Consider the following 27,557-nt stretch of genomic DNA (forward strand, 5'->3'; position numbering starts at 1 on the left):
AGGAAAGGCCTGGCGGCCTCAGCGCGTGGGCTCCGGGTCCGCCGCGGGCGAGCAGCGAGCACGCGGGGCTGAGGGTGGGCAGCGGAGTGCGGCCCCGCGTTCCTGTGAGGCGGCCTCGGCCATGTGCCCCGCGTTCCTGTGAGGCGGCCTCGGCCATGTGCCCCGCGTTCCTGTGAGGCGGCCTCGGCCATGTGCCCCGCGTTCCTGTGAGGCGGCCTCGTGCCCCGCGTTCCTGTGAGGCGGCCTCGTGCCCCCCGTTCCTGTCAGGCGGCCTCGTGCCCCCCGTTCCTGTCAGGCGGCCTCATGTCCCCCCCGTTCCTGTCAGGCAGCCCCGTGTCCTGAGTTCCTGTCAGGTGGCCTCGTGCCCCCCGTTCCTGTCAGGCGGCCTCGTGCCCCGCGTTCCTGTCAGGCGGCCTCGTGCCCCCAGTTCCTGTCAGGCGGCCTCGTGCCCCACGTTCCTGTGAGGCGGCCTCGTGCCCCCTGTTCCTGTCAGGCGGTCTCATGTCCCCCCCGTTCCTGTCAGGCGGCCCCGTGTCCTGAGTTCCTGTCAGGCGGCCTCGTGCCCCCCGTTCCTGTCAGGCGGCCCCGTGTCCTGAGTTTCTGTCAGGTGGCCTCACGCCCCAGGCTCCTGTCAGTGTGCCCACGAGGCTGCTGGGAGCTGCTGCCTCCCCATCCTCTCTTCCTGGTGAGGGGCCTTGCAGGATCCTGAGAGCTGGGCCCCTCTGTCCCACCGCCCGGCATCCCTGAGCTACTCGTCTTTACACCCTGGGAGGGTCTCTGGGAGTCCGGTCAGCCCTGGCAGGAACATGGACACAGGGGCCCCCACAGCCGGGCCAGCCCAGTCAACCCATGGAAACGCTGCAGAGACACATTGCTATTGTCAGATGTAGTCTACCCAAAATACCTAAAACCCTGAGATTTCAGATGCACACATGCACAGTTACGTGTGTTTTGAAACACAGTCTTGCTCTGTCACCCGGGCTGGAGTGCAGCCACACGGTCATAGCTCACTACAGCCTCCATGCCTGGGCTCCAGCGATCCTCCCGTCTCAGCCTCCCCAGGAGCGGGGACCACAGGCGCACTCCCTCATACCTGCTGAAGTTTTGTATTTGTAAAGACGGAGTCTCACCGTGCTGACCAGGCTGTCCTCAAACTTTTGGGCTCAAGTGTTCCTCGCACCTTGGCCTCCGGAAGTGTTGGGATTACAGGTGTGAGCTCCTGTGCCTGGATGAATATTTTTGATGTTAGTAATTTTTAAAACATGCATGATAGCAAAGGTTTTTAAAAATTATTTAAACATTTTTTAGTTACACACATCAAGATTTGGCAACTTTACATATTTTTTAAAAGATTATTAGTCTGTGAAATTAAAAAAATAGAAAAATAGAAAAAATAGAAACCACTATTTTAAAGAATATTTCTACAAAGTGTGATAGGTGAAAGCTGTTTACTCCAGGAATATTTGCTTAGGGTATTTGTTATAAATCTCAACTTTGTGTAATACAAGTCAGTCATATGATTTACCCCAGTATTTGCAGACTGTTTTCCTGCAGATTTCCTCAGTATTTCAAGAAAAAGAAATCTAGTCTAAAAGCTGTGGTTTTTTTTTCGTTTTCCAAACCAAGGACTCTAAAACGAAGAATTGTGATATTCCTACCACCTCTGGGAGTGACGTGTAAAAGTTTGGCTTTACTATGCTGTGTGTGAGTTTGGGCGGTTTGTCTCCTTTCTCTGTATCTCAGTTTCCCCAACCTTGAAATGAGGAAGTTGAGCTGGATACTGTTTGCAAGCATACAATTTAAAACGTTATTATTATTATTAATAGATAGAGTCTCACTCTGCGGCCCAGGCCGGAGTGCAGAGGTGTGATCTTGGCTCACTGCAACCTTCGCCTCCCAGGCTCAAGCAGTTCTTCTGCCTCAACCTCCCAAGTAGCTGGAACTACAGGTGTGTACCACCACATCCAGCTAATTTTTATATTTTTAGCACAGATGGTGTTGGCTGTCTCCATGTTGGTCAGGCTGGTCTTGAACTCCTGACCTCAAGTGATCTGCCTGCCTCTGCTTCCCAAAGTGCTGGGATTACAGATGTGAGCCACTGCGCCCAGCCAAAACAGTTTTTAATAAAGGATAGAGTCTTAGCATCAGCTTCTGACTGTCCTTAGCACATTGATCAGTTCTGTGTCCAGGCCAGACTTGGAGGTGGGATGGCCCATGCCCCATCTCGCACACCTGGGCAGCAAGGAAGGGTGGGTTGAGGCGAGATGGGGGCATCACATTTGGTTTTCTGTGCACTCATCAGGTGGGGGGGCGGTGCAGCACCCTGTACTCACTGTGCCTGACGTTCTCGTCCCTTGAAGACCCCCGACCGTGCTGGCTGTACCCCTTTTGGCACGATGCCCATACCCCATCAGGCTGTGTGCTCCTCAAGGGCCATGTCCCTGCCCAGTACAGCTTTCCCCTGTGTTTCCAGTCAGTTAATTAACTTGGTTGTTAATTGGGGACCTACTTGTGTTGTCCCGGGCCCAGCCTGGGCTCAGCGCGTGGCGGGAGCTTAATGAGTGGGAGCCGGAGGTCTGCATGGAGCCTGTGGAGTCTCAGCCTTGACATTTCACATCCCTGTAATAAAAAGCCTTCCTAAAAATAAACTCTGCTTGCATCATGTCTAATAGATTCTGTTTGGAAAGTGGAAAATGAAATTGCAGGCACGGCTGGCATCGTCAGGCCTGTTTGTCACAGTGACAGAATGGCCAATTCTCCAGCCCAGCAAACAATGGGAAAAACACCAGAAGTATGTGGGAAGTGCACGCACATGTGTGCCAGGCAGGTGGCCTGTGAGGGCAATGGGCTTTCTCTAATGTTTGATCAACCCCACGTGCCAGTGTTTGTTAACGATCAGCTATGTTAATGGGGACTTCTGAAAGCATAGATACTTACATTAGAAGCACAGGGAGCGGTTCTCCTTACCTTCCTCCCTTCCAGAAAAAATGATGAAGAAAATGAAAAATCTTTTCTCCTTTGGAGACTTTTATTTATTTTCTTTGATTTTTTTAAACTTTAACAATCTTTTGGTGGTACACGGTGGCTCATGCCTACAATCTCAGCACTTTGAGAGGCCAAGGCGGGTGGATCACTTGAGACCAGCCTGGCCAACGTGGTGAAACCCTGTCTCTACTAAAAATACAAAAATTAGCTGGGTGTGGTGGCGGGTGCCTATAATCCCAGCTACTTGGGAGACTGAGGCAGGAGAATTGCTTGAACCCAGGAGGTGGAGATTGCGGTGAGCAGAGATCTTGCCACTGCACTCCAGCCTGGGCGATGGAGCGAGACTCTGTTTCAAAACAACAACAACAAAACTTTAACAATCTTTTATTACCAAACCCCACGAAGGGTGGCTAATAGTAAAAACAGCATTGCTAACAAGATCCAGGATGGAGGTGCAGTCCCACTTCGGAGACCTTTAAAGGAGGAAATTCAGAAATGCAGAAAGGATCCAGTTTCAAGCGTCCAGGGCTCCCTAGCTCTTTAAAGGCCAAGTCACATGCAGAGCATCTTTCGTGCAGTGCTTGTGGTGGAATGCCTGGCCCGGGGCTGCTGAGCACCTGCCATGGGGCTCCTTCACCAAAGCTTGTCCTCGGGAGGCTACAGTCACCTCAGCTGCTGAGTCTCTTCTGGAATTGCTCAGGAGCTAAAGCTTGCCCACTTCTTTTTTTTTCTTTTTGAGACTGAGTTTTGCTCTTGTAGCCTGGGCTGGAGTGCAGTGGTATGATCTTGGCTCACTGCAACCTCTGCCTCCTGGGTTCAAGCAATTCTCCTGCCTCAGTCTCCCAAGTAGCTAGGATTACATGTGCCCTGCCACCACACCCGGCTAAGTTCTTGTGTTTTTTAGTAGAGACGCAACTTCACCATATTGGTCAGGCTCATCTTGAACTCCTGATTTCAGGTGATCCACTCGCCTTGGCCTCCCAAAGTGCTGTGATTACAGGCGTGAACTACCACGTCCAGTCAAGCTTGGCCACTTCTGATGTCAGTGGATAAAACAAGTAATTTTATTGATCCTCAGAGTTATCAAAATTATCCATAATCTCAGGGAGAGATTTTTAAAGGGAGGGAAATGGCTGACACAAAGGAAAATATAGGTGTCCTAAGTATTTAGAGGACAATGTTGTGGGCGTAATGTAAGGTGACCTGCAGAAAGTTCCTGAGAAGCTCTGTGCCTCAGTTTCCTCATCAGAATATCCTGCATCTGGTAGAGAAAATAGGTGGATCTGTGTGTGGAGATGTGGGACAGTCTCTAGACCTGTGGATAACTACAGGAACAGTGCCTGACTCCAGGGTTCCTGGGAGGCTTGCATGAAATGGTTTCTGTGTACTGTGTGTGGAAAATAAGTTGGAATCATGAAGTAACAGAGGGCGATTCCTGGCCCCTTGGCATCTACTGTGCCTTTACTTACTTTCTTCCTGGGGATTTTCTGGTGCTTTGACTGTTGTTGAGGCCTGCAGATCCCAAACTGGAATTTTGGTGTCTGAGTTAAGAGTTCTCACCATTGAGCTGAGGCTCTATTTGGAATTCTGAGCAAAGCCGCTATTTTGGGGACATATCCATCTTTGTGCATGGCACCTGGGGTTGAGATGACCAGCCACAGCCCAGAGCTGGCTCTGTCTCACCTGTCAGGATGAAAGGTAATTTGTAAAGTTCCCTTTGGTGTGGTTGTATTTAAAATCTAAAAGCTGCATATTTAGTTTCATTCTGATGATCTATGTTTATGTAGCCACAAATATGGCTGTATAGATTGCAGCTCTAAAAGTCAAATACAGGGGGATCCTGATACTCAGATCCGATGCAGTGTGGACTGTATCGTGTTCCTGGGAACCTCATAGTTTTATAGAGCCCTCTACACCCTGTTTGCTTCTTCCTTGCCTCTCCACAATATGATTTTCCGAATGGTGTCAGCATCCCTGGGCCATGCCTGCCCAGGGATCACTTTTTAGAGTTTGTGTAAAGGCATTGTATGGGACAGGGCCTGTGCAGGGTCTCCCTGCAGGAGAATGCAAATCTCATTAAAGAGCAGATGCTCACCAAAGGGAAGGAGCCTTGCATCTTTTCCCTTAGATGTGCTCACATTTTAGCTCCCAGCAGGGCATCTGTGACCCTTCATTTTCCTGGCTGATGTGGGCCACCGAGCCATTTCTAGGGCTGAGAAGCTATCTGTGGTCCACAGGGCTGAGCTGCCTACCCTCTGGCCTTACCACTGGCATTCTTTGCCTGTGCTTTAAATAAACATGTGCTAGATGAAGCTGCCACGCTGCAGGAAAGGGTCTAGATGGAGCTGGTGGGTGCAGTGGAAGGTGAGGAGTCAAGCCACATATTCCTGGGACATGAAGGTGGGCAAGGGGCTTCAGGCCTGGGTCCAGAGCTTGGCATGCATCCACCTCCTGGCTCCCTGGCAACTGCGCAGCCCCATGCTGCTTCATGTTGGCAACATGCTTCACGAGCACTGGGATGGCAGCCACGCAGCTGGCCTTGCTGGTGCTGGCGAGGGGGACAGTGCCTGGCAGCCTCATGTCCTGGTGGTGGAGGTGGGAATCAGCTCAGCTGCTCACAGGTCACTTGGCTGTATCCATCACATAATGTACAATTCTGTGACCCCCCCCAAATCCCACTTCTAGGAATTTTCCTTACAAACACACTTGATACTTGCACACATGTGCAAAGATGTTTGCATAAGCATGTTCATTGCTGCCTTTTTTGTTATAAAATCATACTTGTTTGAAATGACTTGATTTTTCATAAACAGGAGGCTGGTTAAACATATCACATTCATACCACAGAATACCCTGCAGCTGTTGGAAAGAATGAGGGGGGGTCTTCATGTGGAGATACAGGATAGTCTTTAGACCTGTGATTAACAAGACATATGGCAACACTTAACTCCCATCCAGGCTGGCTGTGCCCCCAGCAGGTGCTGCCCTGCTGTCTTTCTTTATATCATCTTGTTTAATCATCCCAGCAGACCCTGATGCAGGAGCTGTCATGATGTGTGTTTTGTAGACATCCCAGGCACTATGGCATCAGAGCCCAAGTTCTAACCACTTACTGGAGAACAAATCCAGGTGTAAGGAACGACCCCAATCTTAGAAATATATGCTAGGCATAGATCCTGTAAATAGAAAAGACCATTTACTGAAAAATAGGCATCTCATCAAAGACCTCACTCGTTTCTTTACAAGTTGAGGGATAAGGGCAAGGGAGGGAGACTGTGGCCCTAGATGGAAGGCCCCCTCTTCTCCCCTCACATGCGTGTGCTCATATGCTGCCATGCCACATGCCTGTGAGGCTCTGCAGAGGGTGTGCCCTGAGCTGACAAGGATGCCTGAATGTCCCGGCGAGGGTTGCAGGATCCTTCATCCAACGCCCCCATCAGAGTGGGCTGGGAGCATCTGAATGCTGTGTGATTAGCTCCGCTAAGTGTTTGCTGTAATCAAGTTGCATTTCCAAGGCCTCATAGCTTGGTCGTTTTTTTTAGTTTGCACCAGCTGGGTTTTGGCACCGCCTCACCCAAACTTCAGATTATGAGATGTCACGGTAACTTGCAAACTGCTGCAGGAATAAGATCTGCATTTTGTGATGCTTTTATCCTCACTGATGTGCTGTACATACCTGTGGTTCCACTTGGGTACTTCCTGCTTTGAACGTGAAGCACAAGGCTGTTGGTGAAATTGATGCGGGGTATCTGTCATCAATTTCATATTTTCCAAGAAGCCACTTTAGGATGAAGTCTCTTGAGCTGTGAACTAGCAGTCATGGCTTGGAAGAAGGAGCAAGTCTCCCTGTGAGGTTTCAGGTGGGACCTCCCTTCTTTGGTGGCACTGCACCAACAGATGGAAGCACCCTTCTCCCCTCACTTCTTTGTCTGTGCAGGGCTTCGAGGGGCTCTGTGTGGACAAGGCTTTGCCCATGATTGATTTCTCTGAAACCAGAGGACCACACCCTGCCCCCTCAGCATATGGTTTCCCGGGCCAGGATACTTTTGCTGTGGGAAACACTGTGCTCTCGGCCTCTGCCCTGCACTGATGCTGGAACAGGTGGGGAGATGTTCTGGTCTTTAAAGTGCCCACATTCAGCATCATGATGGCTTTGGTGTTTAGTTAATTCACACTGTCCATACATGAGATTGTTGAGTTGTGTCCCTTTCTGTTGAGGCTTGTGCCCCTGGGAGTGTCACCAATCCTGACGCAGCGAGGCTTCACATATGGTTAAGCCTTTGTGCCATATCACTCAACACTCTCTCTTTCAGGCTCCCAAGAAAGCACATAGGGCTTCACACAAAATCAGCCTTGCTGCTTTCAAGTGCTAAATGGACTATTAATAATAGGAAACTTTAACGTAACGCTGGGTTTATGTGTGGGAGGTGGAGTGGGTGTCTTAATGCTGACAGGCCCTGGGTTTTGCTGCACTGATTTGCATTTCCTCTGCTGCTGTTGCCGCAGCTGATTCCATGATTATGTTTTTCATGTAAAAGGCCGATGGAAGAGTAAGGCTCTTTGCCTTCTTCCCATTCTGTTCTGGGTCTTTGTCCCTCCAAGTGCATGTGTTGAAACCTAGCTTCTGACATGCTGGTGTTAGAGGTGGGTGCTTTGGGAGGTGACCAGGTCAAGAGGGCAGATGTTCTTGATGGGATTCGTGCTCATGAGGCCACTAATAAGGCTGCTCCAGAGAGCTACCTTGTCCGCTCCACCTAGTGAGGCCATGGGGATAAGGTGCCGTTATGATCCAGGAAGCAGGCCCTCATGAGATGCCAAATCTCCTGGTGCCCTGCTCTCTGACTTCACAGCCTTCAGAACTGTGAGACATCAATGTCTGTTGTTTACAGGCCACCCAGCCTATGGCATTCTGTTATAGTTCCAACTATAACAGACACTTCCTAACAGAGAGACTTCTCTTGGAGGTCATGAGATCTAAAAAGACGTGTGTTTGTTGGCCTCCTTGTGAATCTGTTCACGTCAGAGAGAGGCAGGTCTGTGGCTCAGTATCTCACCCTCAGTGAGCTTCCTCTCAGCGTTCCTCTTCTTGGGTACCATGCTTGCTGGGCTGCAAAGCTTAGTTTCACCCAAATTGTGGTGTTCCAGTTGGCCACGGGCAGTTGGGACGGGAGGTAAGGAGAACCCCTGTGACTGTGGGGGTGGCATGGTCCCCTCCAGTGAGGGTTTGACTCTCCTATAGGAAGTGTCTTGTCTTGCACAGGGACTGTGCACAGACCTGTGCTGTGCTTTTGAGTCATACAGGATTGTTAGATGTCAAAGTGCATTTTCTGAGGTAGATTAGACCCAACATTCTGCATTTCTGACCAGCACTGGGGAGGCCAAAGCCTCCAGTCTGGGGGCCACAATTAGAGTGCCAAGGTCTGAATCAGTGTAGAAGACGATGTCTGATCAGAAAAAGTTTCTACATGCTTTAAAATTAAAAAAATAAAAATATCACCCAAACCTTCCAGTGTGTAATTCCATTTAGTCTTTTCTTTAAAAAATTCCTTGTATTTGGTGAGAAAACATGCAGCTGCTCAAGGTCACCTGTGTCCTGCAGAAGTGGCATTTCCTCCTTACAGAAGGAGCCCCGTCCCCAAAGAGCTGTCAGGGGGTTTTCCCAGGCAGGGGATTGTCTCTTAGACCTGAGATTTTACTTCTAGGGCAACAGGTGTTACAAAATTGTAATTTTCAAAAACACCACGAAGTAGTAATCAGAATTATTGGGGTTATTACTTCTAGAATCATTGGAAATTCTGGCTTCAAGGAACTATGAGAATTATATAATGTAATGTCCTGATCTGCATAATCTTTCTGAATCTTTGATATTCATTGACTTGATCAAGTATTTATCAAGATCAAGGATGGAGGACTTCAGTAAAATTAGAAACAGGGCTCCTGATTCCCAGGCCCCACCCTTATTGCCACGTTAACAGAGTGACCCTGTGCACATTCTGACATGTGAATGAGCCTTATTGACATGCATGAACTACAAAAATCAGATTAATCAATCAATGCCCAGTCGCACATGAAGGAGTAACATATGGGCAAAATTTCTCTTCGATGCAAGGCTGCGTTGCTTTAGGTTTATTTTGTTTTATTATTATTATACTTTGAGTTCTGAGATACATGTGCAGAACATGCAGGTTTGTTATGTAAGTATGTGCATGCCATGGTGGTTGGCTGTACCCATCAACCCATCATCTACATTAGGTATTTCTCCTAACTGCTGTCCCTCCCCAGCCCTGCTGCCCCTGCAACAGGTCCCAGTGTGTGATGTTGCCCTTCCTGCATCCATGTGTTCTCATTGTTCACCTCCCACTTATGAGCGAGAACATGCAGTTTTCTGTTTTCTGTTCTTGTGTTAGCTTGCTGAGAATGATGGTTTCCAGCTTCATCCATGTCCCTGCAAAGGACATGAACTGAAACTTTCTTGGCTGCATAGTATTCCACGGTATATATGTGCCACCTTTTCTTTATCCAGTCTGTCATTGATGGGCATTTGGGTTCGTTCCAAGTCTTTGCTATTGTGAACAGTGCTGCAATAAACATACATGTGCATGTGTCTTTATAGTAGAATGATTTGGGCCAGGCGCGGTGGCTCACGCCTATAATCCCAGCACTTTGGGAGGCCAAGGCGGGTGGATCATGAGGTCAAGAGATCGAGACCATCCTGGTCAACAAGGTGAAACCCTGTCTCTACTAAAAATACAAAAATTAGCTGGGCATGGGCCCAGCCACTCGGGAGGCTGAGTTTAATTGCTTGAACTCAGGAGGCGGAGGTTGCGGTGAGCCGAGATCGTGCCATTGCACTCCAGCCTGGATAAAAAGAGCGAAACTCCATCTCAAAAAAAAAAAAAAATAGTAGAATGATTTATAATCCTTTGAGTATATACCCAGTAATGGGATTGCTGGGTCAAATGGTATTTCTGGTTCTAGATTCTTGTCTTCCACAATGGTTGAACTAGTTTACACTCCCATCAACAGTGTACAAGTGTTCCTATTTCTCCACATCCTCTCCAGCATCTATTGTTTCCTGACTTTTTAATGATCACCATTCTAACTGATGTGAGATGGTATCTCTTTGTGGTTTTGATTTGCATTTCTCTAGACCAGTGGTGGTGAACATTTTTCATATGTTTGTTGGCTGCATAAATGTCTTCTTTTGAGAAGTGTCTGTTCATATCCTTTGCCCACTTTTTGATGGGTTGTTTGTTTTTTTCTTGTAAATTTGTTTAAGTTATTTGTAGATTCTGGATATTAGCCCTTTGTCAGATGGATAGATTGGAAACATTTTCTCCAAATCTGTAGGTTACCTGTTCACTGTGATGATAGTTTCTTTTGCAGGGCAGAAGCTCTTTAGTTTAATTAGGTCCCATTTGTCAATTTTGGCTCTTGTTGCCATTGCTTTTGGTGTTTTAGTCATGAAGTCTTTGCCTATGCTTATGTCTTGAATGGTTTTGCCTAGGTTTCCTTCTAGGGATTTTATGGTTTTAGGTCTTACGTTTAAGTCTTTAATCCATCTCAAGTTAATTTTTGTATAAGGTGTGAGGAAGGGGTCCAGTCTCAGTTTTCTGTGTATGGCTAGCCAGTTTTCCCAACACCATTTATTAAATAGGGAATCTTTTTCCCATTGCTTGTTTTTTTGTCAGATTTGTCAAAGATCATATGGTTGTAGGTGTGTGGTGTTATTTTTGAGGTATCTGTTTTGTTCAATTGGTACACATATATGTTTTGGTACCAGTACCATGCTGTTTTTGTTACTGTAGCCTTGTAGTATAGTTTGAAGTCAGGTAGCATGATGACTACAGCTTTGTTCTTTTTGCTTAGGATTGTCTTGGCTATACAGGCTCTTTTTTGGTTCCATATGAAATTTAAAGTAGTTTTTTCCTAATTCTGTGAAGAAAGTCAATGGTAGCTTGATGAGAATAGCATTGAATCTATAAATTACTTTGGGCAGTATGGCCATTATCAGGATATTGATTCTTACTATCCATGAGCATGGAATGTTTTTCCATTTGTTTGTGTTTTTTCTTATTTCCTTGAGCAGTGGTTTGTAGTTCTCATTGAAGAGGCCCTTCACATCCCTTGTAAGTTGTATTCCTGGTATTTTATTCTCTTTGTAGCAATTGTGAATGGGAGTTCACTCATGATTTGGCTTTCTGTTTGTCTATTATTGGCGTATAGGAATATTTGTGATTTTTGTACATTGATTTTGTATCCTGAGACTTTGCTGAAGTTTTTTATCAGCTTAAGGAGATTTGGGGCTGAGATGATGAGGTTTTCTAAATATACAATCATGTCATCTGCAAACAGAGACAATATGACTTCCTTTCTTCCTATTCGAATATCCTTTATTTCTTTCCCTTGCCTGATTGTCCTGGCCAGACTTCCAATACTATGTTGAATAGGAGTGGTGAGAGAGGGCATCCTTGTCTTGTGCTGGTTTTCAAAGGGAACACTTCCACCTTTTGCCCATTCAGTATGATATTGGCTGTGGGTTTCTCACAAATAGCTCTTATTATTTTGAGATATGTTCCATCAATACATATGTTCCATCAAGTTTATTGAGAGTGGTTAGCATGAAGGGGTGTTGAATTTTATCAAAGGTCTTTTATTTATTTTAATTTTTCTTAATTTTGTTTTTTGTTGTTGTGAATGAATGAGAGCTTCTTATGTTGCTCAGGTTGGCCTTGAACGCATAGCCTCGCCTCCTCAAGCACCAGGACAACTGGCCAGAGCCACTGTGGCTCCCTATCAAAGGTCTTTTCTGCATCTGTTGAGTTAATTATGTGGTTTTTGTCATTGGTTTTGTTTATGTGATGGATTGTGTTTATTGATTTGCATATGTTGAACCAGCCTTGCAACCCAGGGATGAAGTTGACTTGATTGTGGTGGATAATCTTTTTGATGTGCTGCTGGATTCAGTTTGCCAGTATTTTATTGAGGATTTTCACATCAATGTTCATCAGGGATATTGGCCTAAAATTTTCTTTTTTTGTTGTGTCTCTGTCAGGTTTTGGTATCAGGATGATGCTGGCCTCATAAAATGAGTTAGGGAGGAGTCCCTCTTTTTCTGTTGTTTGGAATAGTTTCAGAAGGAATGGTTCCAGCTCCTTTTTGTATGTCTGGTAGAATTCAGCTGTGAATCTGTCTGGTCCTGGGTTTTTTTCTGGTTTGTAGGCTATTAATTACTGCCACCATTTCAGAACTTGTCATTGGTCTATTCAGGGATTCAACTTCTTCCTCGTTTAGTCTTGGGAGGATGTATGTGTCTAGGAATTTACCCACTTCTTTTAGATTTTCCAGTTATTTGCATAGAGGTGTTTATAATATTTTCAGATGGTAGTTTGTATTTTTGTGGGATCAGTGGTAATATCCTCTTTATCATTTTTTATTGTATCTATTTGATTCTTCTCTCTTTTCTTCTTTGTTAGTCTGGCTAGTGGTCTATCTATTTTATGGATCTTTTCCAAAACCCAGATTCTGGATTCATTGATTTTTTGAAGGGTCTTTCATGTTTCTATCTCCTTCAGTTCTGCTCTGATCTTAGTTATTTCTTGTCTTCTGCTAGCTTTTGAATTTGTTTGCTCTTGCTTCTCTAGTTCTTTTCATTGTGATGTTAGGGTGTCAATTTTAGATCTTTCCTGCTTTCTCTTGTGGGCATTTAGTGCTATCAATTTCCTTCTAAACACTGCTTTGGCTGTGTCCCAGAGATTCTGGTATGTTGTGTTTTTGTTCTCATTGGTTTCAAAGAACATCTTTATTTCTGTCTTAATTTTGTTATTTACCCAGTAGTTATTTAGGAGCAGATTGTTCAGTTTACATGTAGTTGTGCGGTTTTGAGTGAATTTCTTAATCCTGAGGTCTAATTTGATTGCACTGTGGTCTGAGAGACTCTTTGTTATGGTATCTGTTCTTTTGCATTTGCTGAGGAGCGTTTTACTTCCAATTATGTGGTCAATTTTAGAATAAGTGCAATGTGATGCTGAGAAGAATGTATATTCTGTGGATTTGGGGTGGAGAGTTCTGTAGAAGTCTATTAGGTTCGCTTGGTCCAGAGCTGAATTCAAGTCCTGGATATGCTTGTTAATTTTCTGTCTCATTGATCTGTCTAATATTGACGTTGGGGTGTTAAAGTCTCCCACAGCTGCCTCTTCCCCCAGGTGCTCTGTCCCAGGGAGATGGGAGTTTGATCTAGAAGCCCCTACTGGGGCTGCTGCCTTTCTTCTAGAGATGCCCTGCCCAGGGAGGAGGAACCTAGAGAATTGCTTTAGGTTTTTTATCCTGCATCCTGCTGGGATGATGCAGGTTAGGACAGCTGCCTTCTTTTAAAGCTGCTCAAGATGCAGTGTTCTAGTCATGTGTTTTTGGCAAACCATATATTTTTGGCTCTAAGTTAAGGAGTAGCACTTGCATTGTTGATATCTGTTCTCAAAGGGCTTCATGAAAAGTGCTGCCTGGTGTGCTTTTGCTTATGGTCGGTTTCCTGTGAGGATGAGGCGATGACCATGCCTGCCTTGCAAGGCTGCCTGGGGACATAGTGATGAACCGCCACACTATCCCAGCACAGTCCTGCACATGGAGCACAGTCACCATTCTTACGCATTGTGTCCTCTTTATGCTCGATGCTTAGTAGGGTCTCAAAGAATATCAGTTCCACTTTCACCTAGTAATCTAGCAATTCATGTAAAGTAAGCAAAATCCCCATTTGTCTCCTAGCTAGGCCAAAACGTTTGCCTGTTACTCTAAGTGCTTGTGCACATGATCAGAAATCGTGTGAGGTAAGTGTTAAAATATGCCCACTTCTGGGTACATACCTAAAACAACCAGACACAGGTATTCGGACAGATGTTTGCACATCCATGTTCAGAGCAGTATTATTCACAATAGTACTTCTAAAAAAAGTTAGAAGCCACCCACGTGTCCATTGACAGATGAGTGGTAAGCAAGATGTGGTCCATCTGTTCACATAGTGGACTATTGATTGTCTTTAACCAATTGATTACAACACTGATTGTCTCTTCCCAGCCTTAAACAGGAAGGGAACTGTGGCATGTGCTACAACAGGGGTGGCCTTTGACTACATTATGTTGAGTGAAAGAAGCCGGCCCTAAAAGGACAAATGATGTTTGATATGAGGTACTTAGAGTTGTCAAATTCACAGGAACAGAAAGCGGAATGGAGTGCCAGGGAAGGGGGCAGGGGAAAGGTGGGTCAATGTTTAATTGGGACAGAGTTTCAGTCTGGGAAGGTGAGAAAGTTCTGGGAATCTGTTAGGTAACAATGTGCACAGTTGACACTACTGAGTTGAGCATTTAGCAATGATTAAGATGGAAAATTTTGTGTCTATATTTTTACCGCAACAAAAAAATATGTAAGTGGGAGACAGCAGCTGGGAGGAGTTTGTTCTCTGACATCACCCTACCTCTCAGATGTCCTTGTCTTTGTTCTAGGCCTTCCAGGGTCCCTGGGACCTAGGACCCCAGTCGTGAGGGAGGCAGCCTATGTCCATTCTTTACTGACATCACTTCTATGAGAGGGAGTGGAGGGGAAGGGGATAAAAGGTGATACCGAGGTGATTGCTGCCCCAGAGAGGGCCCTGAAAAGCTGGCTGGGTGAGATGTCCCCACAGTCATCTGCTGGGGTCACATCTCAGAAAGAGGAACTGCTCAGGCTAAGTAAACAACCTGTCTCCTCTGCACCCTGTGATGGGACAATTGTTATGTTGTTTGGGAATGAATATTCGGTAAGAGGGAGACAGATGAATAGGTGAATGTGCCTCATGGTGGAGCCCTGCCAGGCTGGGTATTGTCCTGGAAAGATGGAATTGTGTTGTTCTGAGAAGGAAAAAAATCAGGTATCAATCAAAAAAATACATATGGTATGACCTCATATGGATTGTTAAAGTATTACAGCGTTGAGAAGTATGAATGGGATGTGGTGGATGCATTTTATTTTCTTCTTTTTTGCTTCTCTTTATTTTAAGAAAACTTTGTAGGCCAGGCGTGGTGGCTCAAGCCTGTAATCTCAGCACTTTGGGAGGCCGAGGCGGGTGGATCATGAAGTCAACAGATCCAGACTATCCTGGTCAACATGGTGAAACCCCATCTCTACTAAAAATGCAAAAAATTAGCTGGGCATGGTGGCCCGTGACTGTAATCCCAGCTATTCAGGAGGCTGAGGCAGGAGAATTACCTGAACCCAGGAGGCGGAGGTTGTGGTGAGCTGAGATCGCGCCATTGCACTCCAGCCTGGGTGACAAGAGCGAAACTCCATCTCAAAAAAAAAAAGAAAACTTTGTGTAATGCGAGCAACAGAAACTCATTTTTATACAAAATATTTTTCTTATTATTCTTTTTTAAATGGGGTGATGAAGAACAAAGAAAACATGAGAGAAAAATCTCTTTCAAGCACTGGAAGAATTCCTGCTGGCAGCTCCAGGAGAACCAGCACTTTGTGGCCTCTGCTCTGTTGGGATCTGGGGCCAGGCTGGGCCACTTCGGGTCTGGTTTGGGAACCCTCCTGGGCCTCCGGGCCCCCAGCGAGGTCCCTCCCTGCTGACTGCAGACCTCGGTGATCTGGCTCCTCCTCACTGGAAACATGACATACAGTAATAATTAACCCCTGTGTGGAGGTGTTAAGAGGTGAGAGGTCTCTCTTCTGGGCCCCGTCTCTTATGCAGCGTGAGAGCCTCCTGTGGAGAAGCTAGTGGCACCTCACAGGAGGACTCCAGATTACTGCCTTATTTCTTTTTTTGTCTAGCATTGATGTATCCAGAGGGGTGAGAACCTGCCTGGCTTGGTGTGAATGCTGATGAGAATCCTGCTCCTCTCTGTGCCAAATGATGGTTTGTAATCTCAGCACTTTGCGAGGCTGAGGTGGGAGAATTGCTTGAGGCCGGGGTTCAAGACCAGGCTGGGTAACATAGCAAGACTCTGTCTCTTCAGAACAATGAAAAATTTACACTTATACCTGTGGTCTTGGCTCTTCGGGAGACTGAGGCAGGAAGATCCCTTGAGCCCAGAAGTTCGAGGCTGCAATGAGTCATGATCAAACCATTGCACTCCAGCCTGGGCAACAGAGTGAGACGTTGTCTCTAAAAACAAAATAAAAATACAACGAGTTATTTAAAAGGGGGTCTATGAAGTTAGCCAATAGCTGATTGTGGGAGGAGGGTGACGTGCCTCACCAGGGGAGCAGACCACGGGGGTTTCCGTGCACAGCTCTTTGGGAAGCTGAGGCAGGAGATTTGCTTGAGCCTGTGTGAGGGTCCCAAGGCACCCTTTCTTACTGACCGCTTTGGCCAGCCCACTTCTCGGTGTTGTGGGGACCTGAAAATGCTGCTTTCTCAGAGCACAAATGTTCCAGCTTCCTCACTAGAGGAGGTGCTTTAGAAATCTCAGTGGGGTCTAAAGGTGTGAATCCAGAAATACACCTACATGTTGAGAAAGCTTAGGCCAGGAGGGGCCTGTTCTCAGCTATTCAGAGAGAGACAGAGGTGAGGAAACACACCCAAGCCCAGCCAGCCACGGGCTGAGCAGAGCCACGTCCATGAGCTTTGTGGACTGGCCGGCTTGTTACTGAGCTGAGACCTGAAGGGCCGAGAAGCAGCTGTGTGGATTATGGCACCAGGTCGAGGAATCAGAGCCCAGGATTCAGAAAAGACCTTTAACCTGTGTGGGAGCAACAGTGTGCTGTGAGGAGAGGAGACCAGAGTTGTTCTATCATCACCCATCTACCTACAAATCACCTCTATTCACCTATCAACCATCTATTTATATCATTTATCTGTCTAATCTGTCTTTTCTTTTTTTTTTTTGAGACGGAGTCTTGCTCTGTTGCCCGGGCTGGAGTGCTGTGGTGTGATCTTGGCTCACTGCAACTTCCATCTCCTGGTTCAAGCAAGTCTCCTGCCTCAGCTTCCCAAAGAGCTGTGGTTACAGGTGCATGCCACCACAGCCGGCTGATTTTTGTATTTTTAGTAGGGATGGGGTTTCACCATGTAGGCAGACTGGTCTTGAGCTCCTGACCTTAGGTGATCCGCCTGCCTCAGCCTCCCAAACTGCTGGGAGATTACAGGCATGAGCCACTGCACCCAGCCTGTCTAATCTATCTTTACCTATCAATCATCTGTATCTATCTATCTAATTTATCTTTTCCTGTCAATAATCTACCTATCAGTCGTCTATATTCACCTATCAATCACCTATCTGTATCCATTCTCTATCATTATCTATATCTATCAATAGAACATATATAATCTATCACATCTAGCAGTGTCTATCAGCTGTTTATCAGTCATTATATCTATCATCTAGTCTATTCTATCAACTATCTATCATCTGTCAATGCAACCATCTATTGATCTAGTAAAGAAGGACATTCCAAGGCTGTTTCGATTTTGTAGGGAAGGCCATTTGGTGCCAACTCTGTACCTAGTGCAGACTTGTTTTGGGGTATGGGTCGCATGTACCGTGTTGTGATTATTGTTTATAGATTTTGTTCTCTGCGAGCTGTGTCCTTGAAGGCAGGATGTGTCTTCATCATTCTGAGCTTGCTGGAGCCTGACCCGGTGGGCGGCCCCGTGTAGGTGGCCTATGATGCAGTGGGTAGAACCCGCTGGGGAGCAACTCTGGCTACTTGGTGATGGAAGAGCTCCCTTTGCTGCTTAGGTTTCTGACCCGTTGCCAGCTTCTGTGAAGGGTTGACGGGCAGTGCTTGTGCCATGGGAGCTGATGGAGGCTGGGTCCGGGGGGCAGTTGAAAGATGCCAGTTGAGTGGAAATAGATTCTTCTGTCAAGGGCACAATGAGAGAGAACTAAAGGGCAGCCGGAGTGCCCCTGATTTGGTGTTGGGATGGGACATAGTGGTGTGGGCCTCCTCCTGCTCCTGCCCCACCCTGGGTGACATTGGCATTGGAGGCTTCAGTGAGGAAGGCAGGGCAGAGCGGTGGGGGTTAGGGGCACCACTCAGCCATGGATGCTGCTTGTGAAAGGAGAAAGACCTGCCTTGTTGGACGCTGGGCTTGGTGCCGCCTTCTCCTGGAAGAACCTGCCTGGTCCCCTAAGGCACAAGCCCCAACCTCCCCCAAAGGCAGCTGTGGATCTTGCAGTTATAAGAGCTGCTGAAAGATGGAAGACTCGTGATTTCCTCTGGCGGAGTTGGTGGTTGCATCTGGGCTGATTTGAAGTAGATCAGTCCACACTGGAGATCTGTTTGTTCTCACAGGCTTTCCTCTCTTTCTTCCACTGTGACACTCTTTGTAATGTGCATCTGGTGTGTGACCCTGTATCAGGCCTGCTGTGGGCAACCTCAGAATTCAGGGCCGAGGCAGGCATCTCTGGTAGGGGAGTTGGTAGTTGAGGAGGGGCTGGATAAATTCATCGTGTCCCCAGGCCATGGGTGAGGATGGGCTCAGCTACCCAGGGAGGATGCTGGTGAGGTGAGGAGGCTGTCTGTGCTTTTGGCAGGAGAACAAAGCCATCATGTAGAGGGGGCTGCTGTTTGGCAGGAGAACAAAGCCATCATGTAGAGGTGGCTGTGTGAAATGCATCTTTGAAGGGCCTAGCCAGCAACAGGCACGGGCTGAAGAATCCCACATCCCATCTCCCACCAAAATGGGGGGCCAGAAGCCATGACTAGCAGAGTTGGTCTTCTTTTTCAATTTTGCTCAAATCTTAAATATTTCTTGAATCCTCTCTGCTCAGAACCAGCTGAGAGCAATCAAGAACTTTAAAACCCAGTATCCAGGGCTCTACCCTCAGAAAATAAATGGGTGACACAGAGAGAAAGAAGACACAGATAAAGCAATGTAAGACATGTTATAGATGACGGACAGATACGGATCAAAATTCTTAGGCACTTTTCACATTCCAGAGCAATTGCCCTCTTTACCATACCGGTAAAGGACAGAAGGACCAAGGACAGAAAACAGAGTGGCACAAGGACCCTTTCTGGTTTCTATTTCTGTTTCTGTTTTATTTTTGAGACAGAGTCTCTTTCTGTCACCCAGGCGGGAGTGCAGTGGCACATTCTCAACTCACTGCAACCTCTGCTTCCTGGGTTCAAGCGATTCTCATGCCTCAGCCTCCTGGGTAGCTGGGACTGCAGGCATGCACCACCACACCCAGCTAATTCTTTATATTTTTAGTAGAGACAGGGTTTCACCATGTGGGCCAGACTGGTCTTGAACTTCTTATCTCAGGTGATCTGCCTGCGTTGGCCTCCCAAAGTGCTGGAATTACAGGTGGGAACCACCATGCCTGGCCCCTCTCTGGTATCTTTCATTTAAAAGAAATTGAAGGCCAAGGTGGGTGGATCAACTGAGGTCAGGAGTTCAAGACCAGTCTGATCAACATGGTGAAACCCCATCTCTACTAAAAATATAAAAATTAGCCGGGTGTGGTGGCTCATGCCTGTAGTTTCAGCTACTCAGGAGGCTGAGGCAGAATTGCTTGAAGCTGGGAGGTGAAGGTTGCAGTGAGCCGAGATTGCACCACTGCACTACAGCCTGGGTGACAGAGCAAGGCCTTGTCTCTTTAAAAAATAAAAAGAGAGAGAGAGAGATTTAGAAAATAACAAGATAAAAGAAATGTAGTTGCCCCAAGAACTACTAAAAAATAAGTATCAAGACTATGCTATGGCATCATAAAACATGGTGATATGTCTGTGTTGGACCCACAGGCCAGTGCGGTTCTACAGGCAGAAGTGAGGGGTCCTGGACATGGGTGATGGTGGTGATGGTGGAGACAGGAGCTTGCTTCTGTGCAATGCCAGGGAGGCAGATCCCTACGTACGGGGTATGGTGCCATGTGTGGGTTGTTAGCTGGTCAGGGACCGAAGGCCCTCTCCTGTGATCCCTGCATATGGGGTGTGGTGCCACATGTGGGATGTTAGTCAGGACTGAGGCCCTCTCCTGTGATCCCTGCATACGGGGTGTGGTGCCACGTGTGGGATGTTAGTCAGGGACTGAGGCCCTCTCCTGTGATCCCTGTGTACTGGGTGTGGTGCCACATGTGGGATGTTAGGGACTGAGGCCCTCTCCTGTGATCCCTATGTACTGGGTGTGGTTCCACGTGTGGGATGTTAGTCAGGGACTGAGGCCCTCTTCTGTCATCTCCGTGTATGGGGTGTGGTTCCACGTGTGGGATGTTAGTCAGGGACTGAGGCCCTCTCCTGTGATCCCCGTATACGGGGTGTGGTGCCACGTGTAGTCAGGGACTGAGGCCCTCTCCTGTGATCCCTGTGTACTGGGTGTGGTGCCACATGTGGGATGTTAGGGACTGAGGCCCTCTCCTGTGATCCCTATGTACTGGGTGTGGTTCCACGTGTGGGATGTTAGTCAGGGACTGAGGCCCTCTCCTGTCATCCCCGTGTACGGGGTGTGGTTCCATGTGTGGGATGTTAGTCAGGGACTGAGGCCCTCTCCTGTGATCCCTGTGTACTGAATGTGGTGCCACGTGTGGGATGTTAGGGACTGAGGCCCTCTCCCGTGATCCCCATGTACAGGGTGGGGTGCCACGTGTGGGATGTTAGCTGGTTGGGGACCGAGGCCCTCTTCTGTGATCCCCACCTATGGGATGTGGTGCCATGTGTGGAATGTTAATTGGGGACCGAAGCCCTCTCCTGTGATCTCCACATATGGGGTGGGGTGCCATGTGTGGGATGTTAGCTGGTCAGGGACTGAGGCCCTCTCCTGTGATCCCCGTTTACTGGGTGTGATGCCACGTGTGGGATGTTAGTCAGGGATTGCAGCCCTCTCCTGTCCTGCTCCTGGTAGATCGTGGTTGTGGAGGATGTAATCAGAGGAGGTTTGAAGCAGGCTTATTTGGCCACTGTGAGTCTGAATTGCCTTCCTGTTGGTTAAGGGACCACATCTAGCAGGAATTTGGATGGAAGGACGTGGAGTGAAGGGAAAGCTGGAGGGTGGAGCATGAGCATCCCCTCAGTGCGTGGTGGGCAGCAGCGAAGGTCACTGAGACTCTCCTTGGCCAGTGCCTCTGTGCAGCCCCCCAGCCCAGGCCTTGTGACACCGCTGTCCCTGGGCTCCTCAGCCTTCTGTGGCTCCTAGTGGGTGGCAGATCCCAGCTGAAGACGAGGCTGAAGTGGACACCTGTCTAATGAGATCGAGGGAGAAGGGGGCTGGGGTTTCTGGTGAGGGTGGGGCTCTGGGAGAGGAAGGACATCTGAGGCAAATGTATTGTGAAATGGAGTGAAAGTGTAATTTTTTTTTAGGTATATATGGGGAAGATGGCATAGACTCCCAAGTTTGTGTGTGACATGGCAAAGGTGGTGTAGTCTCCCAAGTGTATGCATGTAGATGGGGAGGATGGTGTAGACTCCCAAGCCTGTGTGTGTAGACAGGGAGGGTGGTGTAGACTCCCAAGCCTGTGTGTATACACGGGAAGGTGGTGTAGACTCCCAAGTCTGTGCATATATATGGGGAAGATAGTGTAGACTCCCAAACATGCGGGTGTAAACAGGAAAGGTGGTGTAGACTATTTTTTTTTTTTTTGGGATTCTCTCTGTTGCCAGGCTGGATTGCTGTAGCACGATCTTGGCTCACTGCAACCTCCAACTCCCTGGTTCAAGCGATTCTCCTGCCTCAGCCTCCCAAGTAGCTGGGATTACAGGCCCCTGCCACCATGCCTGGCTAATTTTTGTTATTTTTAGTAGAGACAGGGTTTCACCATGGTGGCCAGGATGGTCTTGATCTCCTGACTTCATGATCCCCCTGCCTTGGCCTCCCAAAGTGCTGGGATTACACGTGTGAGCCACTGCGCTTGGCCCGGTGGTGTAGACTCCCAAGCCTGTGTGTGTAGACAGGAAGGGTGGTGTAGACTCTCAAGCCTATGTGTGTACATGGGAAGGTGGTATAGATTCCTGTGTGTGTAGACAGGGAGGCTGGTCTAGACTCCTAGGCCTGTGTGTATAGACATGGAGGGTATCTACTTTGTAGGGTTTCTCTGGGGTGTTAGGAGCCCTTGGATACACATGTCAAGTGCACAAAACTTGTGGTCTTTACTGATTGTCAGCATATGTAGATACTTGTTTGATTATGAAAGTATTGGACCATGCACAGTGGCTCACACCTCTAATCCCAGAACTTTGGGAGGCTGAGGTGGGAGGATTGTTTGAGGTCAGGTGGTTGAGAACAGCCTGGCCAACATGGTGAAACCTCATCTCTACTAATAATAGAAAAATTAGCAGGGCGTGGTGGTGTGTGCCCGTAATTCTAGCTACTCAGGAGGCTGGGCCATGCCAGCGCTGACCTTGCACCTCCAGCCTCAGAACTGTGCGAAGTGAGTGTCTGTTGTTGTGGCCGCCCTGCCCTGGTGTTCTGCCACAGCCGCCGGTGCGGATGCCTCCCTCTTCCTCCATGAGCCCCACTGGCTGTGCTGGTCACAGGCCTCCATGCATGCAGCTTTGTCCTGCCGCAAATGCCAGCTCTGGAAATGTGCAGTGTGGGGCACTCAGAGATGGGATGAAGGCTGGATGTCTGTGGAGGCGCGATGGAAAGCCTGATGGCCGCCTGATGGAGTTAAAAGAGCTTCACAACGTCTCCCCAGTGTTGGATTTTAGCAGCAGGATTTGAAAACTGAAAAAGGCACTTAAAGATGAGGTAATTCCACTCAGGAGGAAGTCTGGTCCCATTAACGATGCCTAAGAGAGAAATAGAACTTAGACATTGAAAAGAAAACAAAGCCACCTCAAGTAAAGGGGAAGTAAAATGAATAAACGAAGAGGCCAAAAGAATTCCCAGAGATGTGAAAATCAAACCACCAGGGACGTGTCTGGGAGCCTTTGGCTGAGCCTCAGGGGGCATGGGGTGGGTGCTCTGGGCCTTGACCAGGCATGGGGATCTTTGGGGCCTGTGGAGCCTCAGGGCAGGTGCCCTGGGCCTCAGCTGAGCATGTGGAGCTTTGGGGTGGGTGCCTGGGGCCTTGACCAGGCATGTGGAGCCTTGGGGTGGGTGCTTAGGTGGGGGGCTTGGAGCCTCGGGGTCAGTGCTGGAGCCTCAGTGGGCTCTGTGGAGCTTCAGGGCAAGTGCTCAGGGCCTCTGCAGGGCCTGTGGAGCCTTGGGGCAGGTGTTGGAGCCTTGGTGGGGCATGTAGAGCCTTGAGGCAGATACCTGGAGCCTCAGGGCAGGTGCTCGGGGCCTGGGTGGGATGTGTGGGGCCTTGGGGAAGGTGCTTGGGGCCTCAGATGGACGTGTGGAGCCTTAGGCAGGCCTGCATTCTCAGTCATTGCAGAATTAGACACTGGGGCTGTGGACCTATTAGCCCCTCCCTTGTCTGGGGCAAGGCACCTGAGCAGGGTGTTAAAGTACGAGGGCCTTGTGCCCTGGGGCCGAGTTCATGGCTTCCAGAAGTGACCAGTGGGGCTGTGGGAACATTCAACTGCCCCTCATCTCGGACCCTCAGGTTTTTTCTTTCCCAGTGGCAACCTCAGGAGACGCCCTGTGGGGCAGGCTAGAGGCCCAGCTTGGAGTCAGGCAGCATCCATACCCCTGCCTACAAGCACCCCAGGTTTCCTCTTGCGACGTGGGCTCAACTGGCCAGGCTGTGGCACCTGCTGGGGCTCTGAGGAGCTCAGGGAGTCGATCCCCACCCTGACGCCTGGGAGCACAGCCCTCAGAGCACAGGCTGTCTCCATTTCTCATTTTCAGAACGAGGCTGGGGGACTCTGAGGATGTGTGAAAGCCCCATGAGGTCCTTCCTGATGCCTCTCCCAGGCCTGAGTTTGAAGGGAGGATGGTAAGGCGCCTGCCAGACCCCAGGAGGAGGACAAGGGGGAAGGCTCCCAGGCCTGCCTCCCTTTCATGCTGGGCCCAGTGAGGTCACATTATGCACACGTCATTAATCCAAGTCATTTCTAAACTTCAGTAGTTCTTAATTGGACTCTTGGGAGCAAGAAAGAGGAAGAGGAAGCCTTGGAGGCCAGTTGACAGGAGTGAATTGGTATTCCCATGGGCTTTTCTGAAGGAATCTTTATCTCAGAGCTTTGTGATGGAGTGTGGTTCTTCACTCACACCTGAGAGAGAAGAACCTGGGCTGGTCTCCCCTGGGAGGTGGCGCTCCCAGCACATGGCGTGAGCCCTGGCTGCAGGCCCACAGCCGTTTCCTCCACCCTTGTGAGTGCTCAGGCGAAGTGCAGTTTCCACAGGACTCTGCTTTTCCAGAGGAGACAGCGCTGGCAGCACCTCCCTAGTTTACGGGGATTTACCACTCTCGGCTGCCCCTTTGTCCTTTGCGGATCCGAGGGACCCAGTGAGGCATCATCCTTGGGGTTCAGGGGTTGGTTCTGTGGGGGACTGGTGTCTGCCAGAATCTGCCCAGTGTACACAAAGACCCCTGGAGGAGGCAGGGTGTGGCGTCCACATGGGTGACCAGCTCCCTGTAGAGACCCCATCCCTTGCCGAGTGGACGTTGGGGAGAAGCCGTCACTGTCTGACTCACTTTGGGATCTTTTATGTCAACTTCGGTTCAAAAAATAAGATTCTTTCATTAAAAAAGCCTGAACCATTTATGCAGACAGTGTTGATCATACACTCCCTTCTCTCCCAGCCCCATTCTTTTCCTCCAGTCCTTGTCTTGGATGACAAGAACCTGTGGAAAAGCATCTTCTCAGTCTGGCTGCCTGGGTTCCCCCGGGGGGCACCGCTGTTTGTGCCTCCTCTTTGGAGGGAGCTCAAGGCCTACTCAAGTGGGGGCTGGGGTGGTCTTGCCGAGGAGGAGATGGGTGGCGGGTCCTGCAGGTGTTTCCTGGGAAACGCTGTTGGCACAGGCCACGGTTTCTCTCCTCTGTGGAGTTGTGCCCACTGGACACTTCGTCCTGCAGAACCTCCTTCTGTGCCTGGTGCACTGTCACGTAGAGCCCCCTCCTGCGCTGTTTTTGGCGGTCAGGGTGGCTCCTGCCTCCCCATCTAGAGGCCACCATAATTCACACTGGTGACTGCTCTCGGAGCAGGGCCATTCAGAGCAGTGAGGTTTGCATATGCTCCTCCTCTTCACAGAGTCTGATCCACTAGGCCTGGACGACCTCATGTCGTGACTGGATCCTAACTTCCTCCAGTGCTGATCCTGCCCCTCATCCCCATAAGGAGAGCATGGACATCACCTGCTCCTGCTGGCTGCTTCGAGTCTGAGATGAGGGTGCTGCATCTTGTTTGGAGATTCCTGGGAAACCTGCTAGGTGTCCGGCCCTGAGGCAGGGACAGCACCGCCTCAGGATCCTGGTCCTTGGCCACCCCTATGGGTCAGAGTGGGTGACCCCCATAGGCAAGGTCATGCCTGGGAGTCACAGCTTTCCGGGGGGGGAGGTGGCTTTTGGTTAATCTTCATGGTTATTGCTGCAAACTTATACTCAGGCTGGCCTGTGTCCTTGAGAAGCGTTGCCTTGATATTAGGACAAAGTAATATTCTTGAATGCAGCGTTTCGCCTCAAAGGCAAGGTGGACGGGGGCGGGGGGGGGGGTGTGGTGCAGCCTGGGGGCTGATGAGGCATTCTTGGACCTGCACGGAAGGTCCCTGGTTTCCAGCATGAATCAGCCTCTGCTGGACCCACTGGAAGACCCTGGGGTGCTTCCCAGGGCTCCAGTCTCCCCCCACAAGGTCCCTGCCTTATGCACTCTCCAACAAGCCTCTTTCCCTCGAAGTCAGAGCTGGTGTTTTATTTAAATAGACACGAAGAGCCCTGGCCTCTGCAACAGCATGGGTGTACCTTGAGGACATTATATGGAGTGGAATAAGCCTGACAGGGAGGGACAAGCACTGTGAGACCCACTTACAGCCCCAGTGTTGTCAGAGTCAGAGATGGAGAGTAGGATTGAGGTGCCAGGGGCTGGGGAGTCCGTGCTGACAAGGAACAAAGTTCAGCTTTCAAAATGAAAGGAGTTTGAGAGACAGATGGCAGTGGTGGTTGTATAGCAGTGACTGTAATTAATGCCACAGAATTGTATATTAAAAGTGATAAGATGGTAAATTTTATTTATCTTATGTACATCTTACCAAAGTTAAAAAACGTTTAGTTAAACAAGAAAAGCTCAGAAAATCAATACAAAGAGAATCCCACCTTGCCTGGACAGAACCCCTGACATCTCTGGTGTGTGGTGTGTGAGCCCAGGGGCTGTGCCTGGCAGGAGGGCCTGGGTCTGGCAGGAGGGCCTGGGTCTAAGCCTCTTTCTGCGCTGCTCTGCTAGAGCCCTGAGCTCTGGATGGGCTGGCTGCGGCCTCGCTAGGGGCACTGAAGATGGCTGGGCTATTCCCCTAGCTCTGCCCCAGGCACCCAGGCTGCCCAGCTTTCATGAGATGAAGGCAGCCCCAGTGCTTATGATAAGCCGAGCCTCTCTGGAACATCCATGCCCTGTGCTCTGTGTCTGCACTTTGGTATGTGCATGAGATGTGCTCAACTTGCAAGAACTCGGGAAGTGCTGGCAGTGGGGTGACCGGGCCTCCCAGGCTGGTGACTGGCGGGGGTTTTCACCAAGGCACGTGTGGCCAGCCCAGCCTAAGATCTTCAGAGCACCTCATTAGTCACCCGCCTGCTACTCGGGAGAGGCAGCGTCTGCCCCGTGGCTGCTCTCGTCAAGGAGAGGCCTGGGAGGGCAGCTGGCAATGTGCTTCCCAGGGCGCTTCATGGCTGCTGGTAGGGATTATCAGGAGACCCCTTCTCCATGGACCATTAGTCACTTAGACACCGTGGTGCACAGGCTCCGGGGCCTGGTACACTGGGGGTTGTCTCTCCCATGAGTCCCCTGGCCCAGCAGCTGTGATTCCAGCACTATTCTGGGTGGTGGTGCCCAAAGGACTCTGAGGGCTCAGTCTCTCCTCCTGGACTGGCAATCTTGAGAGAGATTCCCTTTGACAGTGCAAAGCTGGCATCTCGTGGACCCCTGTCTCCAGCAGGTGGGAAGCTCAAGCTGCTGGAAACCCTCTGCACATCGAGAGGAAGCAGCCCTCTCTGTCCGTGTCACCAGGAGTGTGATGCTGATACAGATGCTTCCTGACGGTTCCTCTCAAGGAGGAGATGGGCCCGTGTCCAGCCCTTTCCTTGTGCTCATGCCCAGCCCTGCTCTTCTGCATGACCGTTCACCTGGCTCACGTGTTTGTGGGCTGTTGGCCCAGTTTTTTTGGTCTCCAGCTCTTGCTGGAGGTAAATTACCCCCTGGAATTTTGAAAGTCCTGTACTTAAGATTTGAAATTTTTTTTTTGAGACAGTCTCTGTTACCCAGGCTGGAGCACAATGGTGTGATCTCGGCTCGCTGCAACCTCTGCCTCCCAGGTTCAGGTGACCCTCCTGGTGCAGCCTGCTGAGTAGCTGCGAGTGCAAGTGCATGCCAGGGCATCTGGCTCATTTTTGTATTTTTTTGTAGAGATGGGGTTTTGGCATCTTGGCCAGACTGGTCTTGAACTCCTGACCTCAGATGATCCACTCACCTCGGTTTCCCAAAGTGCTGAGATTATAGGTGTGAGCCACCACACCTGGCAAGATTTGAAATCTTGAAGGAAACAGGGACAGAATTGCTGGGG

General features: G+C 49.1%; 1 protein-coding gene across 10 annotated transcripts in view; it reads left to right on the forward strand.

The window, feature by feature from the left end:
- Positions 1 to 27,557, forward strand: part of PTPRN2 (protein tyrosine phosphatase receptor type N2) — a 1,018,236-nt gene that overhangs the window by 19,469 nt on the left and 971,210 nt on the right. The window lies entirely within an intron of this gene.

Source organism: Callithrix jacchus, chromosome 11 (genome assembly GCF_049354715.1).
Source record: "Callithrix jacchus isolate 240 chromosome 11, calJac240_pri, whole genome shotgun sequence".
Taxonomy (NCBI): Eukaryota; Metazoa; Chordata; class Mammalia; order Primates; family Cebidae; genus Callithrix; species Callithrix jacchus.